This window comes from Leucopleurus acutus, assembly GCF_964270905.1.
Source record: "Leucopleurus acutus genome assembly, chromosome: 5".
Taxonomy (NCBI): Eukaryota; Metazoa; Chordata; class Mammalia; order Artiodactyla; family Delphinidae; genus Leucopleurus; species Leucopleurus acutus.
The window spans coordinates 130,433,308-130,452,411 of NC_139147.1; positions in this window are offsets into that span (position 1 = coordinate 130,433,308).

Sequence of the window (19,104 nt, forward strand, 5' to 3'; positions counted from 1 at the left end):
CATTGATTAGCTCTACTAGTTTTCTCATAACATGTTTAGGATTCTCTATGTATAGTATCATGTCATTGGCAAACAGTAACAGCTTTATTTCTTCTTTTCTGGTTTGGGTTTCTTTTATTTCTTTTTCTTCTCTGATTGCTGTGGATAAAACTTCCAAAACTATGTTGAATACTAGTGGTGAGAGTGGCAACCTAGTTTTCTTCCTGATCTTAGTGGAAATGGTTTCAGTTTTTCACCACTGACGATGATGTTGGCTGTTGGTTTGTCATATATGGCCTTTATTATGTTGAGGAAAGTTCCCTTTATGCCCACTTTCTGGAGGGTTTTTTATCATAAATCAGTGTTGAATTTTGCTGAAAGCTTTCTCTGCATCTATTGAGATGATCATATGGTTTTCTCCTTCAATTTGTTAATATGGTGTATCACATTGATTGATTTGCGTATATTGAAGAATCCTTGCATTCCTGGGATAAACCCCACTTGATCATGGTGTATGATCCTTTTAATGTGCTGTTGGAATCTTTTTGCTAGTATTTTGTTGAGGATTTTTGCATCTATGTTCATCAGTGATATTGGTCTGTAGTTTTCTTTCTTTGTGACATCCTTGCCTGGTTTTGGTATCAAGGTGATGGTGGCCTCGTAGAATGAATTTGGGAGTGTTCCTCCCTCTGCTATATTTTGGAAGAGTTTGACAAGGATAGGTGTTAACTCTTCTCTAAATGTTTAATAGAATTCACCTGGTAAGCCATCTGGTCCTGATCTTTTGTTTGTTGGAAGATTTTTAATCACAGTTGAAATTTCATTGCTTGTGATTGGTCTGTTCATATTTTCTATTTCTTCCTGGTTCAGTCTCGGAAGGTTGTGCATTTCTAAGAATTTGTCCATTTCTTCCAGATTGTCCATTTTATTGGCATAGAGTTGCTTGTAGTAATCTCTCATGATCTTTTGTATTTTTGCAGTGTCAGTTGTTACTTCTCCTTTTTTATTTCTAATTCTATTGATTTGAGTCTTCTCCCTTTTTTTCTTGATGAGTCTGGATAATGGTTTATCAATTTTGTTTAACTTCTCAAAGAACCAGCGTTTAATTTTATTTATCTTTCCTATCATTTCCTTCATTTCTTTTTCATTTATTTCTAATCTGATCTTTATGATTTCTTTCCTTCTCCTAGCTTTGGGGATTTTTGTCCTTCTTTCTCTAATTCCCTTATGTGTAAGGTTAGGTTGTTGATTTGAGATGTTTCTTGTTTCTTAAGGTAGGGTTGTATTGGTATAAAGTTCCCTCTTAGAACTGTCCTCAGTTCTTTTCATTCTTTTTTCTTTATTCTGCTCTGCAGTAGTTATTTCCACTATTTTATCTTCCAGGTCACTTATCTGTTCTTCTGCCTCAGTTATTCTGCTATTGATCCCATCTAGAGTATCTTTAATTTCATTTATTGTGTGTTCATCACTATTTGTTTGCGCTTTAGTTCTTCTAGTTCCTTGTTAAGCGTTTCTTTTATTTTCTCCATTCTATTTCCAAGATTTTGGGTCATCTTTACTATCAATATTCTGAATTCTTTTTCAGGTAGACTGCCTATTTCCTCTTCATTTATTAGGTCTGGTGGGTTTTTGCTTTGCTCCTTCATCTGCTGTGTGTTTCTCTGTCTTCTCATTTTGCTTAACTTACTGTGTTTGGGGTCTCCTTTTAACAGGCTGCAGGTTCGTAGTTCCCGTTGTTTTTGGTGTCTGTTCCCAGTGGCTAAGGTTGGTTCAGTGGGTTGCGTAGGCTTCCTGGTGGAGGGGACTAGTGCCTCTGTTCTGGTGGATGAGCCTAGATGTTGTATTTCTGGTGGGCAGGTCCACATCTGGTGGTGTGATTTGGGGTGTCTGTGACCTTATTATGATTTTAGGCAGCCTCTCTGCTAATGGATGGGGTTGTGTTCCTGTCTTGCTAGTTGCTTGGCACTGTAGCTTGCTGGTCGTTGAGTGGACCTTGGTCTTGGTGTTGAGATGGAGATCTCTGGGAGATTTTCACTGTTTGATATTACATGGAACTGGGCAGTTTCTTGTGGACCAGTGTCCTGAACTTGGCTCTCCCACCTCGGAGGCAGTTCTGACGCCTGTCTGGAGCTCCAACAGCCTGTCATTCACACGGCTCAGAATAAAAGGGAGGAAAAAAAAGAAAGGAAGGGGCTTCCCTGGTGGCACAGTGGTTGATAGTCCGCCTGCTGATGCAGTGGACACGGGTTCATGCCCTGGTCCAGGAAGATCCCACATGCCATGAAGTGGTTGGGCCCATGAGCCATGGCCACTGAGCCTGCGCATCCAGAGCCTGTGCTCCACAACAGGAGAGGCCACAACAGTGAGAGGCCCGTGTACTGCAAAAAAAAAAAAAAAGAAAGAAAGAAAAGGAAGAAAGAAGAAGATAAAATAAAAGAAAGTAAAACAAAATAAAGTTATTAAAGTGAAAAATAATTGTTAAAAAACATTTTAAGTAATAAAAAACAAAAAAAGAAAGATAGAAAGAAAGAACAGAGCAACCAAACCAAAAAAGAAATCCACCAATGATAACAAGTGCTAAAAACTATACAGGAAAAAAAAAATGGAGAGACAGACCTCTAGGACAAATGGTAAAAGCAAATCTATACAGACAAAATCACACACAGAAGCATACACATACACACTCACAAAAAGAGAAAAAAATATATGTATCATTGCTCCCATTGTTCACCTCCTCAATTTGGGATGATTCGTTGTCTATTCATGTATTCCACAGATGCAGGGTACTTCAAGTTGATTGTAGAGATTTAATCCGCTGCTTCTTAGGCTGCTGGGAGAAATTTCCCTTTCTCTTCTTTGTTCGCACAGCTCCCAGTGTTCAGCTTTGGATTTGGACCCGCCTCTGCATGTAGGTTGCCTGAGGGCGTCTGTTCTTCACTCAGACAGGACGGGGTTAAAGAAGCAGCTGATTAGGGGGCTCTGGCTCACTCAGGCCGAGGGGAAGGAAGGGTACGGATGTGGGGCGAGCCTGTGGCGCTAGAGGCCAACATGACTTTGCAACAGCCTGAGGTGCACTGTGTGTTCTCCTGCAGGAAGTTGTCCCTCCATCTCGGGACCCTGGTAGTGGCGGGCTGTACAGGCTCCCAGGAGGGTGTGGATAGTGACCTGTGCTTGCACACAGGCTTCTTGGTGGCTGCAGCAGCAGCCTTAGCATCTCATGCCCATCTCCGGGGTCCACGCTGATAGCAGCTGCTCGGGCCCGTCTCGAGCTCCTTTAAGCGGCTCCTTTAATCCCCTCTCCTCGCCCACCAGAAAACAAAGAGGCAAGAAAAAGTCTCCCACCTCTTTGGCAGCTCCAGACTTTTTCCTGGACTCCCTCCTGGCTAGCTGTGGCGCACTAGCCCCCTTCAGGCTGTGTTCATGCAACCAACCCCAGTCCTCTCCCTGGGGTCTGACCACCGAAGCCTGAGCCTCAGCTCCCAGCCCCCACCTGCCTTGGCGGGTGAGCAGACAAGCCTCTCTGGCTGGTGAGCGTTGGTCGGCACTGATCCTCTGTGCGGGAATCTCTCCGCTTTGCCCTCCGCACCCCTGTTGCTGTGCTCTCCTCCTTGGCTTTGAAGGTTCCCCCCATACCACCTGCAGTTTCCTCCTGCGAAGGGCCTTCCTAGTGTGTGGAAACCTTTCCTCTTTCACAGCTCCCTCCCACTGGTGAAGGTCCTGTCCCTATTCTTTTGTCTCTGGTTTTTCTTTTTTCTTTTACCCTACCCAGGTAGGTATGTGGGGAGTTTCTTGCCTTTTGGGAGGTCTGAGTTCTTCTGCCAGTGTTCAGTAGGTGTTCTGTAGGTGTTGTTCCACATTTAAATGTATTTCTGATGTATTTGTGGGGAGGAAGGTGACCTCCATGTCTTACTCTTCTGCCATCTTGAAGCTCCTCCCCCATACTGTTTTTAAATTCATAGAACTGATTCAAAGAAAACAAAAACATGAATTCAAAAACATACATGCACCCCAATGTTCATAGCAGCATTATTCATAGTAGCCAAGATATGTAAGCAACCTAAGTGTTCATCAACAGATTAATGGATAAAGAAGATGTGATAGGGCTTCCCTGGTGGTGCAGTGGTTGAGAGTCCGCCTGCCGATGCAGGGGATGTGGGTTTGTGCCCCAGTCCCAGAAGATCTCACATGCCGCAGAGCGGCTAGGCCCATGAGCCATGGCTGCTGAGCCTGCGTGTCTGGAGCCTCTGCTCCGCAATGGGAAAGTCCACAACAGTGAGAGGCCTGTGTACTGCAAAAAAAAAAAAAAAAAAAAAGAAGATGTGCTATATATATATAACACACAGACACACACAATGGAATATTACTAAGTCATAAAAAACAAAACTCTGTCATTTGCAACAACGTGGATGGACCTACAGGGTATTATGCTTAGTGAAATAAGTCAGATAAAGAAAGACAAATACTCTGTTATCACTTATATGTGGAATCTAAAAAATAAAACAAACAAATGAATATAACAAAACAGAAACAGACTCAGAGATATAAAGAACAAACTTGTGATTACCAGTGGGGAGAGGGGAAGGGGGGGCAAGATACAGGTAGGGGATTAAGATTATGAACTACTATGTATAAAATAAATAAGCAACAAGAATATATTGTACAGCAAGGGAAGTATAGCCATTATTTTGTAATAACTTTAAATGAGGTATAATCTATAAAAATACTGAATCACTATGTGGTACACCTGAAACTAAAATAATATAAATCAACTATATGTCAATAAAAAATTCATAGAAGTATATATCAAAAGAAAATGAATCAATTTTATTATATGATAATTTTTAAAAATATTTTAAACCTTTGGAAAAATAAATATCTAGACCCAGATGGTTTCACTGATATATTCTCTTCAAATATTTGACAAAAGCATAATAGCAATTCTACATAATCTCATCCAGAAAACAGAAGAGGAGGAAATACCTCCCAACTCATTTTATGAGGGCTACATTACCCTGACAATAAAACCAGACAAAGACACTACGAGAGAGAAAGAAATGCAGATCAATATCTCTTATGATAGACACAAACCCCTCAAAATATTAGCAGATGGAATCCAGTAATATATAAAAAGAACACTACACCAAGACCAAGTGGAGTTTATTTTGAAAATGCAGGGCTGATTCAGTATTTGAAAATTAATCCATTGATGTAATCCACCATACTAAGAATATTTTTTTAATTACATGATGCTGTCAACAGATGCAGAAAAACATTTGAATATAACATTTATTCATGTAAAAAGTACCAGCATACTAGGAATAGAAGGGTACTTCTTGAACCTGATAAAGGGCATGTACAAACCCTACAGCTAACATTATACTTAATGGTAGGAGACAGAATGCTTTCCCCTAAATTGGAATCTAGGCAAGGATGTCCACTCTTACCACTTCCATTCAACATTGAACAAGAAATCTTAGCCAGTGCAAAATGGAAAATAAATAAATAAAAAACATAGAGATTATAAAGGAAGAACTAAAAATTTCCCTATTTGCAGACATGATTGTCTATATAGAATGTTTCAGGAAATCCACAAAAGCCCTAGAACTAATAAGTGAGTCTAGCAAGGCCACAATATACAAACTCAACACAGGCAAAAACTCAATTATACTTCTATATACTAACAATGTATAGTTAGAAACTGAAATTTTTTTAAAAATACCATTTACAATAATTCAAGAAACAGAAATATAACAAAACATGTACAGGAACTGCATGATGAAAACTAAAAAATGTTAATAAAAGAATTTAAAGAAAATCTAAATAAATGGAAAGAGATAATAAAGATAGTAAAGATGTCAATTTCCCCCAAATGATCTATATATTTAACCAATACCAGTCAAAATCCTAGCAGGATATTTTTGTAGGTATATAGAAACAGATTTTAAAATTTATATGGAAAGGCAAAGGGAGTAGAATAGCTAATGTTATATAGATGACAGATAGATAGATAGATAGATAGAGATAAAGGAGAGTAAAGTTGGAAGAATTACACTATCTAATTTCAAAATGTCCTAGAAAGTTATAGTAATCAACGCAATGTAGTATTGACCAAGGCATAGACATATAGATCAATGGAACAAATAGATAGTTCACAAACAGACACACACAAATAGACCCATGTCCAACAAAGGACTTGTATACAAAATATATATAAAGAACTCTCAAAACTCAACAATAAGAAAATGACCCAAATTTTTATGAACAAAAGGCTTAGACACGTCACTAAAGAGGATAAAAAGGTGGCACAGATAGGCACATTTAAAACATTTTTTGGGGGGGGCTGCTTCCCTGGTGGCGCAGTGGTTGAGAGTCCACCTGCCGATGCAGGGGACACGGGTTCGTGGCCCTGTCCAGGAGGGTCCCGCGTGCCGTGGAGTGGCTGGGCCCGTGAGCCATGGCCGCTGGGCCTGTGCGTCCGGAGCCTGCGCTCCGCAACGGGAGAGGCCACAGCAGTGAGAGGCCCGCGTACCACAAAAAAAAAAAAAAGTTTTTTCTTAACACCTTTATTGGAGTATAATTGCTTTACAATGGTGTGTTAGTTTCTGCTTTATAACATAGTGAATCAGTTATACATATACATATGTTCCCATATCTCTTCCCTCTTGAGTCTCCTTCCCTCTCACCCTCCCTATCTCACCTCTCTAGGTGGTCACAAACCACCGAGCTGATCTCCCTGTGCTATGAGGCTGCTTCCCACTAGCTAGCTATTTTACATTTGGTAGTGTATATACGTCCATACCACTGTCTAACTTTGCCACAGCTTACCCTTCCCCCTCCCCATATCCTCAAGTCCATTCTCTAGTAGGTCTGTGTCTTTATTCCCATCTTACCCCTAGGTTCTTCATGACTTTTTTTTTCTTAGATTCCATATATATGTGTTAGCATACGGTATCTGTTTTACTCTTTCTGACTTACTTCACTCTGTATGACAGACTCTAGGTCCATCCACCTCACTACAAATAACTCAATTTCATTTCTTTTTATGGCTGAGTAATATTCCATTGTATATATGTGCCACATCTTCTTTATCCATTCATCTGTTGATGGACACTTAGGTTGCTTCCATGTCCTGGCTATTGTAAATAGAGCTACAATGAACACATTGTTTAACATCAATAGTCATTGGGGAAATGCAAATTAAAACTACTACTCAACTATAGAATGGCCAAAATAAATAATCTTGTTACTACCTGAAGAAAATGTGAAGCAACCAGGACTCTCATATGTTGCTGGTGAATGTAAAATGTCTAGAAAACAGTTTGGCAGTTTCTTATAAGTTAAACATATATTTACCATGTGACCCAGCAATCCTACTCTTGAGTATTTTCTCTATAGAAATGAAATCTTAGGTTCACACAAAAATCCGCTATAAATGTTATAGCAGTTCTAGTCATAATCACCCAAACTGGAAACAATTTAATGTTCTTCAATGATGCACCAGTTTCCTATTACTGCTGTAGCAAATTACTACAAATAGTGGCTAGAAACAATGTACACTTATTATCTTACAGTTCTGGAGATCAGAAGTCTGAAATGGGTCTCACAGGGCTAAAATCAAGATTTTGACAGCGCTGCATTCTTTTCTGGAGGCTCTAGGGAAGAATAAATATTTTGGCCTTTTCTAGCTTTCTGAAGACTCTGCGATCTTTGGCTCCTGGTCCCTTCCATTTTTGAAGTCAGCAGTGGCCAGTTGAGTCTTTCTCACAATGCTATCTCTTTAGTTCTGACTCAGCTGATTCCCTCTTCTCCATTAAAGGATGTTTGTGATGACCCTGGGCCCACCTGGCTAACCCATAATAACTCTGCATCTTAAGGTCAGTTGACTAGCAACCTAAACTCCATCTGCAACCTTAATGCCTTCTTTCCATGTAACACAACACATCACAGGTTCCAGGGATTAGGATGTGAATATCCTTGGAAGGGCACTCAATCTGTCTATCACACATGGGCGTGGTACGTCAATACAATGTAATCCTACTCATCACACATGAATGAATGAACTTTGATATACACAACAACTTAGAAGAACTCTAAAGGCATTACACTGAGTAAACAAAGCCAGTGGCAAAATGTTATGTATTATATGAGTCCATTCATAGGACATTATTAAAAAGACAAAATTACGGTGATGGAGAACAGATCAGTGGCTGCCAGGGGATAGAGTTGGTGGGGGGAAGGTAGAAGTAAAAGTTGATAGCACAGGAGAGTTCTTTAGGGTGACAAAACTGTTTTGTGTCTGATTGTGGTAGGCATAACACAAAACTATACATATTTTAAAATTCATAGAATTGTACACCAAAAAGAAAAAAGCCTATTTTACTGTATGATAATTTTAAAAATCATACAACTGTACACTTACACACGCAAACCCACACACACACAGAGATGCTCACTACAGTATTTCATGGTACTAAGGGAAAGAAAAACGCCAAAGATGTTAGCCAGACTCTAGTACTTTGGTGGCAAGTTTCCAAGAGCTTCCATAGTTCTCATAGCTTCCCTGAAACATGAAATCTGTTTGAACCTCTATTTTCTCACCTCAAAAAAAGGATAATATTAGCCTTGTTGAGATATTAAGAATATTAAATGAAAATGTGTAGATAAATATCCTGATGCATAAAAGGATTCTCAGTTGTATTAAGTGCTTCTTTTTTGCCAACCTGTTGGTGTATCTGAACTCTCAGGTCTTTTTTCTCCCAAAGACTGAGAACTTCAGAATTTGTAACAACTCAATGTTATGAGCACAGAGACAAATTTTCTAAAGACAGATAGGTGGGATCACACAATGTCACAAAGGATGTTCCTGAGATGTGATACAACCAGTACATTGTATAAGGTCTGTCTCTATGAGCTATATTTTATTCCCATTTTCTAACATAAGTGCAACCAAGGATTTTCATCATTAACATTCTTGCAAATACCCTCCCTGCCTTCCTCTATTAATCTCCACTAGCTTCCCATTCCTACACCTGCTCCATGGACCTCAGAAATGTCTAATGAGGTGGACTAAAATGAAATGGTCATTCATGCATTTATTCTTTTGTTCAAACAGCCCTATAATGTATCTCCAATTGCCAAGCATTGAGCTTAACCCCAGGGATACAAATGTGAATCAGCCTCTATCCCTACCTTTGAGGTGTTTGTAATCTATTGTCAAAGGTCACAAAACATGAGATAAGTGACAGGGGGTAATAGATTCTACTGCTTTGGATATTAAAGCACAAGAACTTGCAGTTTAAACTTGCTTGAAGAGCTATAGAGACTCCTCCAATCAGAAATTCAAAAGAATTGAGTAGGAAAGGGCATTCAGCAAGGGAGACAACTAAAGACTAAAGTAAAAATACATCTGAGAAGATCAGGTGGAAACTAAAAATATTAAATAAAAAAGAGCATCCCCCTTTTCCAGCCTCATCTAAATGCCATTTGCACTTGCCTTGCTCTCTTACACTTGCCTTGTAAATGAGGATTTTTGTCTACTTGGCAAGTGAAAATTTGTAAAATGATTTGGGTTTCTCATAGGGGAAAAATGAGCCTAAGGAGAATAATTATCAAGAGGCTACAACTGATGAGTTATATTATTAATCACACTGAGGTCTAATATTAGAATTAGAAATGACCTCAGAAAAATTCAAATCTGCCACACTTTGCCCATTTCTCCCAGGGAGAATGATCATGCGTAACCAGATACATATTTGAAGGCTTTCCTACAACCCTGGCCCTCTCAGCTCACTGAGTTTGGCTGACTCTGTTAAACAAATAGGCCTTCAAACAATAGATCCCTATACATATAGGTAATCATGGGAAAAGTGAAGAATATCTGTTTTCTTCTGTCTGGTATATAACATGTACAATTTGGGATCGCTGAGGTCTGACCATGGCCTATTTTGAAATATTAAAAGATATGATTTTTTTAAAACTCTATGGAAGGACCTACTGTATAGCACAGGGAACTCTACTCAATACTCTGTAAAGGCCTATATGGGAAAAGAATCTAAAAAGGAGTGGATACATGTATATGTATAACAGACTCACTTTGCTGTACACCTGAAACTAACACAGCATTATAAATCAACTATACTCCAATAAAATTTTTTTTTAAAACAACTTTATGGACAACATTTAAAAGTTGGTTTTTACTCATACAGTGTTATCCATTTATACTCCATACCTCCTCCCACAATGTTACCATATTGATTAGAGCGATGAATGGTAATTGTGGATGAGACTTGGAAAATTATTAACATTTTGAAATTCTTTTTCTAAAATTAAAAAAAAATCAGTAGAAATACTTTCTCTGTCCAACCCATGGTTGGATCTTCACATACTCAGGTAAAACTCAGTAGAGTTCAAAGATTGTTAACAAACATGGTACAGCAGTTTGGTTTATCTATACTTAAGGTGCTTATTCCTGCCAACAGCCCTGGTCCATACCTTCTGTGTCACCTGTCATCTCACTCCCAGTCTGGCTGAATCCAACATTACCTAAGAGGCTGATCTCTCGTCTCATTGCCATAAAAACTTTCTAAACTAGTCTCTCCTCCTGCAAACCCTGACAGCACTCCATAGCACACCATTAAATACTTTACTGTGCAAAGACACACCTATTAACATGTCAGATGTGGTCCAACAAGGCACCTCTACTTGTTGGGAGGCAGCCTGGGGATGTATTCCAGAAATTCATATGGTGAGAATGAGGGCATATTTCAGAGCAAAAATGTGATTATGTGCTTAAGTCGTATGTTTTAAAAGGTTAGTGTATATTGCCTAAGACAAAGCAATGCTGTGTGTTGCTATGACAGCCTTTACTGATGTCCTGTTCTTAGGTATCAGGGCTGCAGATGAGCCTGGCTTTTAGTTTTGGAGTAAGAATCCATTTCTTCCCCAGCTGAAACATTTAATTCCCAGCTCCCAGGTCTTTAAATCCATGAAATGCACAAATGTAGCAAATCACTTAAGAAATATTAAGATATTACTTAAGAATATCTATTAACGACCACTGCTAAACAGCTAACAGCAATCCATTCCAAGTATCAATATTTATTGAGCGCGTCCATGCAAATCCCTGTGGTAGAATCAGAATGTTTAATTAACAGTTCTTGCCCTTAGGCATTTGGCAACCCTGGAAAGAAGAATGGGCGTTACCACGACAGTAAGTGCTGTCACTTGTTAAAGAAGAGAGCTGTGAGATATCAGAGGAGGGCTTGGTCACTTCTGGCTGGGAAAGTAAGAAATAATTTCACAAAGGAGGTGCATTGAAAGATGTAAAAGAGAGATAGACATTTGGAAAGGCTCAAGAACAAGTTTGGCTCTGCCTCACAAAGTCAAGTAAAGAATGGGTTTAAATCAGAAGAGACATGGACCATCCTATAAGTCAAGAATGATGAATACTAAACAATGGCCACTGGATTTAGACTCTAATGACCAAGATAATGGAAGGTTCAATTTCAATAGAGAGGTGGAAACAGAAACCATCTGTAACCAATCCCAGAATGAAGACGTGTTTTACAATGGGAAAGAGTCAATTCTATTTGTAGGCAGAAGGAAAGTGTTTGGAGTAAGAGGATTAATAGTAATTAAATCAGAGGAAGCAAACCAGACTGGAATCACAATGTGCAGAGGGAAGAAAACCCTGGGGAGAAATGGGTCACCTCTTCCTCTTTCTGTTACTCTCTCTTTGGGGACCTGGTTAATTTCCTTTGTGGCTCTTTTTGCAATTTATAATTATCCTATCTTGTATATTTGTATGTGTATTTGCTTGCTTGCTTGCATGTTTACTATCAGCCTTCCCTGGATGCACCCTGGGGGCAGGATTATAGGCTGCACAGTGCCTGGTACATAAAAGGCTCTCAGTAAATCATTTGTAAATGAAACGAAATATGAGGAAAGAAGGAATAAGTGAAGATGGAAAGATGAGGTAGAGGGAAGGAAGCTGAGAGACAGTGTGTTGGACTCCTGACCTTCTAAGAGGAGTGGCCACAGCTGACATTGAAAGAGGTCAGAGTCGGGTTGGGAGTGAGGAAAACAGAAAATGGTTGTCAGGAGTGGGGAAGAAGGGACAAAAAGGATGAGCAGCAGCACCAGGGAGGTCCTTGTCAAAGCTGGACAGGGTATGGCAGTGCACCAAACTAGCAATGCTTTGTGACTTTAAAATTCTTAGCCGTCCCAGCAAAGGAGAAACCAAAGCATTGGAAGTTACCAATGGCTGGAGTTGGCAAGGCAGGTACAGGAGGACAAGGTAATATTATACTTAAAACCAGCCAACACTTCCATCCCTGATTTATGAGGTTGTGTGTTTGATTTTTAACACAGATAACTCACTTTAAAAGAATATTCTGTATACATACTTTGCATTCTCACCTTCCTTGAATGTATAAGCCACAGCTTGATAGAAGAGCTATCTTTGGGGATCAAAATCCAAGTGGTCACTTCAAGCCCTAAGATTTTCTTCAGCAGGTGGGGAGGCTTAAAGAGTAATAGGCAAAGAGACTGCTGGTGGGAGGACCAAAGTGGCATTTTTTAACTGATGCCAAAACCAAATCTGAAGTGTGTTATCAGCTCCCATTCCTTCAACTTCTCTACTGCGTTGATTTGCAAACCTTTGTATTTATCAGAATCTCCCGGGTGCTTGTTAAAATGGATTTCTAGGCCCCACCCCAAGAATTTCTGATTCAATAGGTCTGAAGTTGGACCAAGAATTTGCATTTCTGACAAATTCCCAGATGATGCTGATGTTGCTTGTCTGAGGACCACTCTGAAACCACATTTCTAAGACAAAGCTCTGCCTGTTAAACATGCTTGCATATATTGCTTCTCTCCTGCCTTTTTGTAACTGACAGAAACATTTGAGTCACTACTATGTTCCAGGCAATATTCTTGTTTTTAGAACAGAGCCTGACCCAGAGTAGGTACTCAGTAAATATTTGTTGAATAAATGAACAAATAGTGAGCAAAACTCAGACACAATCCCTCCATCATGGAGCTTATAGACTGGTCGGGGAGTCTACATTAACATAATGATCTCATAAATATGTGTATAATTGCAAATGATACATGTTATGAAAACAAATTATAGAGTGTTATTAAGGTAATATTAACTAGAGGATTGGAAAACCCTGGGGGTGGGAGGGGGTGTGTAGAGACCTGAAGTCACTGTTGATTTTAAGTGATTTCTCCAGGATGAAAATGCTTGTAAGACTCATGGGCACAGGGCTCCATGGTCCACTGCCCTGGTCTTTCCTCTAAAGTCTGTAGAATCCACCACAGTACTGAGCAAACAGGAAGTATTCTCCAATGTTAGCTGATGGATGATGAACCAGCTAGCAACTAGCTGAGTGCCTCCAGGACAATCAGTGAAGAAATTTAGGCTTTAAGCCTCTCATCTGTAAAATACAGCGGTGATGTCTGTCACTGTTCTATGACTGGAGATATCGACCCTGCCTGTACATTGGAACTATCTGGGTCCCACTCAAAGAGACACCGATTTAACTGGTCTGGAGTACAGCCTGAGAATTGGTATTTTTTATTGAAGTATAGTTGATTTACAATGTTGGGTTAGTTTCAGGTGTACAGCAAAGTGATTCCGTTTTATATATGTATTCTTATTCAGATTCTTTTCCATTATAGGTTATTAGAAGATATTGAATACAGTTCCCTGTGCTATACAGTAGGTCATTGTTGATTATCTATTTTATATATAGTAGTGTGTATATTTAATCTCAAAACCCAATTTATCCCTCCCTCCCTTTCCACTTTGGTAACCAAAAGTTTGTTTTCTACGTCTGTGAGTCTATTTCTGTTTTGTAAATACGTTCAGTTGTATAGTTTTTTTAGATTTCAAATATAAGTGATGTCATATGATATTTGTCTTTCACTGTCTGACTTACTTAGTCCGATAATCTCTAGGTCCATCCATGTTGCTGCAAATGGCATTATCTCATTCTTTTTTATGGCTGAGTAGTATCCCAATGTATATATGTACCACATCTTCTTTATCCATTCATATGTCAGTAGACACTTAGGTTGCTTCCATGTCTTGGCTATTGTAAATAGTGGTACTATGAACATTGGGGTGCATGTATCTTTTTGAATTAGAGTTTTCTCTGGCTATATGTCCAGGAGTGGGATTGCTGGATCATCTGGCAACTCTATTTTTAGTTTTCTACAGAACCACCATACTGTTTTCCATAGTAGCGGCACCAATTTACATTCCCACCAACAGTGTAGGAGGGTTCCCTTTTCTCCACACCCACTCCAGCATTTATTATTTGTAGATCTTTTTTGATGATAGCCATTTTGACCAGTGTGAGGTGATATCTCATTGTACTTTTGCTTTGCATTTCTCTAATAATTAGTGATGTTGAGCATCTTTTCATGTGTCTGTTGGCCATCTGTATGTCTTCTTTGGAGAAATGTCTATTTAGGCTTCTGCTCATTTTTTGATTGGGTTGTTTGGTTTTTTGTTATTGAGTTTTTGTTTGTTTGTTTGCGGTACGCGGGCCTCTCCCTGTTGTGGCCTCTCCCGTTGCGGAGCACAGGCTCCAGACGCGCAGGCTTAGCGGCCATGGCTCATGGGCCCAGCCGCTCCGTGGCATGTGGGATCTTCCAGGACCGGGGCATGAACCCGCGTCCCCTGCATCGGCAGGCGGACTCTCAACCACTGCGCCACCAGGGAAGCCCTGTTATTGAGTTTTATGAGCTGTTTGCATATTTTGGAAATTAAGCCCTTGTCATTCGCATCGTTTGCAAATATTTTCTCCCAGTCCATAAGTTTTCTTTTCATTTTGTTTATCATTTCCTTTGCTGTAAAAAAGCTTATAAGGTTGATTAGCTCCCATTTATTTATTTTTGTTTTTATTTCTTTTGACTTGGGAGACTGATCTAAGAAAGTATTGCTATGATTTATATCAGAGAAGGTTTTGCCTATGTTCCCTTTTAGGAGTTTTATGGTGTCATGTCTTATATTCAAGTCTGTAAGCCATTTGGAGTTTATTTTTGTGTATGGTGTGAGGGAGTGTTCTAACTTCATTGATTTATATGTGGCTGTCCAACTTTTCCAATACCACTTGTTTAAGAGACTGTATTTTCTCCATTGTATATTCTTGCCTGCTTTGTTGAAGATAATTGACAATAGGTGTGGGTTTATTTTGGGGCTGTCTATTCTGTTCCATTGATCCATTTGTCTGTTTTTGTGGCAATACTGCACTGTTTTGATTACTGTAGCTTTGTAGTATAGTCTGAAGTCTGGAAGCGTTCAGACTATACTACAAAGCTTTGTTCTTTTACCTCAGGATTGTTTTGTTCATTTTCCTCAGGATTTCTTTGGTAATTCTGGGTCATTTGTGGTTTCATATAAATTTTGGATTATTTGTTCTAGTTCTGTGAAAATGTCCTGGGTAATTTGATAGGGATCACATGAAATCTGTAGATTGCTTTTCATAGTATGGCCATTTTAACAATATTAATTCTTCAGTCCAAGAGTGTGAGATACCTGTCCATTTCTTTGAATCATCTTCAATTTTCTTTAGCAAAGTTTTATAGTTCTCAGCATATAAGTCTTTCACATCCTTGGTCAGGTTTATTCCTAGGTATTTTATTTTTTTGACATGATTTTAAAAATATTTTTTTCTACTTTCTCTTTCTGATATTTCATTGTTAGTATAAAGAAATGCAATAGATTTCTGTATATTAATATTGGATTTTGCTACCTTGCTGAATTTGTTTATCAGTTCTAATAGTTTTTGTGTGGATTCTTTGGGGTTTTCTACATAGAGTATCATGTCATCTGCATATAAGAACAATTTTACCTCTCCTATTCCAATTTGGAAACGTTTTGTTTCTTTTTTCTGGTTTAATTGCTGTGGCTAGGACATCCAAGACCATGGTGAAGAGAAGTGATGAAAGTGGACATCCTTGTCTTGCTTCAGAATTTAACAGGAAGGCTTTCAGCTTTTCACCATTGAGTATTATGTTGGCTGTGGGTTTGTCATAAATAACTTTTATTACATTGAGATATATTCTCTCTAAACCCACTTTGGTGAGAGTATTTTATCATGAATGGATGTTGAATTTTATCAAATGGTTTTTCTCCATCTATTGAGATGATCATGTGATTTTTGTCCTTTCTTTTGTTGATGTGGTGTATCACATTGATTAATTTGCATATGTTGAACCATCTTGTGACCCTGGGATGAATCTAACTTGATTGTGGTGTATGATCTTTTTTATGTGTTGTTGGATTCAGTTTACTAACATTTCATTGAGGATTTTTGCATCTATATTCATCAAAGATATTGGCCTGTAATTTTCTTTTTTGGTAGTGTCTTTGTCTGGTTTTGGTATCAGGATGGCGGTTTCATAGAACAACTTTGGGAGTGTTCTCTCCTCTTCAGTCTTTTGGAGGAATTTGAGAAGGATAGGTATAAGTTGTTTGTATGTTTGGTAGAATTCACCAGTGAAGCCATCTGGCCCTGGACTTTTGTTTGCAGGGAGGTTTTGCTGTATTACAGAAGAACTGGTATTTTTAAAATCTGCCCAAGTGATTCTAATGTGTAACCCAGGTAGACATTCATGGGGCTAGAGGGATTCTAGGTGAGTTTTATAATTGGTTTTAGTAGCCAAGTTCTATAATATTATGAGTTAAATACCCCAACATCATAATCTTTGTTTCTAAACCAAAATATATTCAAATTTTAGCCAAGATAGGTTCCATTTTAAACAATGATTCCAGAATGAATCTATGTTTCAATATAATAACACTTTCTCTTGCTTGGGTTTTTAGAAAACTTCATAGAATTTTATTCAACTTGAACTCTGAAATGTAACAGAAACCTGATCTTGACAAAAGGTCATTTCTTTCCAGGTTTGGCAGGTCTCGCTGATGGCACCTGTTACCATTTTGTTCAAGTGTTCTTAAGAGTGACTTCAAGCCCATGCTGGGGAAAAGGACTAAGTGTTCTTTGTTATCAAAATCCGGTTCACATTACTTTTTATATTTAGTGAAAATTAGAGATTCCTATTTTAAAATGTTTGTTGGGCTTCCCTGATGGCACAGTGGTTAAGAATCACCTGCCAATAAAGGGGACATGGGTTCGAGCCCTGGTCCGGGAAGATCCCACATGCCATGGAGTAACTAAGCCCGTGTGCCACAACTAATGAGCCTGCGCTCTAGAGCCTGCAAGCCACAACTACTGAAGCCCATGCGCCTGGAGCCCATGCTCCACAACAAGAGAAGCCACCACAATGAGACGACCATGCACCGCAATGAAGAGTAGCCCCCGCTCTCCACAACTAGAGAAAGCCTGAGCACAGCAACCAGGACCCAATGCCAACAAAAATAAATAAATAAATAAATAAATAAATAAATAAATAATAAAATGTTATTTTGCATTAAATGTAAGTGCCTTCAATAAGTTTTTCCCATCTTGATTTGGTTAGCTTAGCTAGAAGCATGTGGTTTAAGATTGGTTTATTTGTTGCCAGTTATCTTAATCCATAGGGGAAACATACAGTTTATAATTACAATCAGCAACAATTTACCTGGATCATAGTGATATGCCCCACTGCTCTATCAATCCCTTCCCTATTTTATGATACCTTGTCTCTGAGATCTTCTGACTCCCATCCAGGGGTATGCTGGTAAATATTTAACAACCAGTTCTTGAGAGTTGGGGTGAGGAGCCTTGATTTGTAATGTTTGCCATTTTCTATGGTGTAAATATTCCCATCTAATTGTCATTTATAACCTACCAGTTCAGTCATCACTGAATGCAGAGTTTGGAAGAGATGTGCGTTACTGGCTCTCATGAGCTGGTACCAACTGGCTCCAGCACACTCCTGCTCCCACTTGTGAGGCCCTCCCTAAGCAGAAGAATATAATCTCGTGGTTTATTATTTGGTGTAAAGTAGGATATCCTTCCCTCTCCTCTAAACCCACCTTCCCATTCTCTGTCCCCATCAAAACTTACACATCTTTTCCCTCAAAGTCCTTGCATTCATTTCAAGGAAGAAGCCTGTGATAGGCACTAAATGTAGATTTAGAATCTGTGGACTGGCTTTCTACCTTTGCCGCCACCTACTGCATGTTTAAGGAAGTCGCTTAACCTCTCAGAGCCTCAGTTCTTCCTTAGTGAAACAGGGATGGTAATAATATCCACCTTCCACAATTGTTGCTAAGCAAGGAAGAGATGTTGTATGATATGCAATGCCTCTCAAACTTGAGTGAGTACATCATAATCACGTGGAGAGCTTGTCAAACCACAGATTGCTGACTCCTCTCCCCCAAGACATACAAACTGAGTTTCCAATTCAGAGGGTCTTAGTATCTGCACTGCTAACAAGCTCCCAGGTGATGCTGTCGCTGCCTTCTGGAGACCACACTTTGAGTAGCACTGTGATAAGACACTTTGTGAAATTTTTAATGTCATGTAAACATAAGGAGTTTTTAATAGAGAAGGATGGTGGCTTAATACCTCATCTCTCCTGGCCCCGAGGGATAGATATATTTAGATGAATTCTCCAAGGAGATATAGTAGTGGTATTGACCAAGGAATGAATTCTGCTCATTCCACCAGAGAGTTTAATGGATTTCACACTCAGATTTGGGGATGTTGGGAAGGTACTGTGTGGTTTGGAATGAAGTACAACAGTATCTTCCTCTGACAAATTCCTGAATCCCTGGAAAATGAGAATCACACTTTACATGTATATGGAACTTTGCAAGACCCCAAGCCTGTCCTTCTCCTAGTGCTTCCCTGTTCAGGACATGTCTTCACCATCCTACTGGTTCTCAGTCCAGAATCAAGTCCTGTTCACTGTATCGCCTAAATATCTTCCAATTCCATTCTCTTATTTCCATCCCACCATCTCTGTCACCACCCTACGACGAGCCTCTATCTTCTTTCAACTCGGTTACTACAGTGGCCTCCAAACTTGTCCATTTGCACTTACTCTGTTTCTCTCTAACGCACTCTTCACTCTGCAGGCAGAGTGATGGTCTCAAAGTGATCATGCCCCCTCCCCACCATGGCTTCCCCCTTGGTTTCAAGGTAAAGGCAAGATTTCTGAAGC